Source organism: Apaloderma vittatum, unplaced genomic scaffold (genome assembly GCF_000703405.1).
Source record: "Apaloderma vittatum isolate BGI_N311 unplaced genomic scaffold, ASM70340v1 scaffold41250, whole genome shotgun sequence".
In the NCBI taxonomy this organism is placed as follows: Eukaryota; Metazoa; Chordata; class Aves; order Trogoniformes; family Trogonidae; genus Apaloderma; species Apaloderma vittatum.
This window is the reverse complement of record NW_009695778.1, coordinates 12541-13315: the sequence shown is the minus strand read 5'-3', so window position 1 is coordinate 13315 and position 775 is coordinate 12541.

The following is a 775-nucleotide window of genomic DNA, read 5'->3' as shown; positions in this document are numbered from 1 at the left end:
TCTAATCAGGACTGCCATCTTTTTTGAAAAGACTGCAGCACCTGACTCTGTGAGAACAAAGTTGATAAGACACTTCACTTTCATTTGTGGCCAGCCATGATATGTGCATCTCACAGTGACCAATGTCTTTAGCGGTTTGGAGTTAGCAAGGTGTTAAAGCCAGGAGAAGCAAAAGCCACAGCAGCTGACCCAAACTGGCCAACAAAGGTTTTCCACATCATGAGCGTCACACTCACTATAAATTAGAAAGTCTCCTGAAGATGGTCTCTTCTCCATGGTCATCATCTCTCGTGGGTCTCATCCATCATTCTGCTCCCAAGCCCTACTCTCCTATTCATTGTGACCACTGTGCTTTTGCTGGAGCCGTGATGCTCACGGTGCTTGACATCTAGCATTCATTGGGAGGAGTCTGCAGCTTGCAGCCACCACATGTGCTGAGTATAACTTTGTCTGCTTTATATTAGCATCAATACTAGTTTTTAATTATTATTTTACATCTGTTTCCTTTTCAACCCAGGTCTCCTTTTCCTGATTGGCCTTTTTGAAGAGTGGGTAGTAACTGACCGACTAGAGACAGGTTCTTATAATAGAGACTTCATATGGGTTTCAAGTAGTTCTCATCTTTTTACAAAAAAGAGGATGCCATTATCCACTTTCAAGGCTTCCCACTTCACTCTAGAAATACACCTTATTAGGAAGATACATTGTAGTATGACCAGAGATCAACTAATTTCAGTCTCCTGATCTCTAAGTCAAGTTTGAAAAAAGTTGTTGT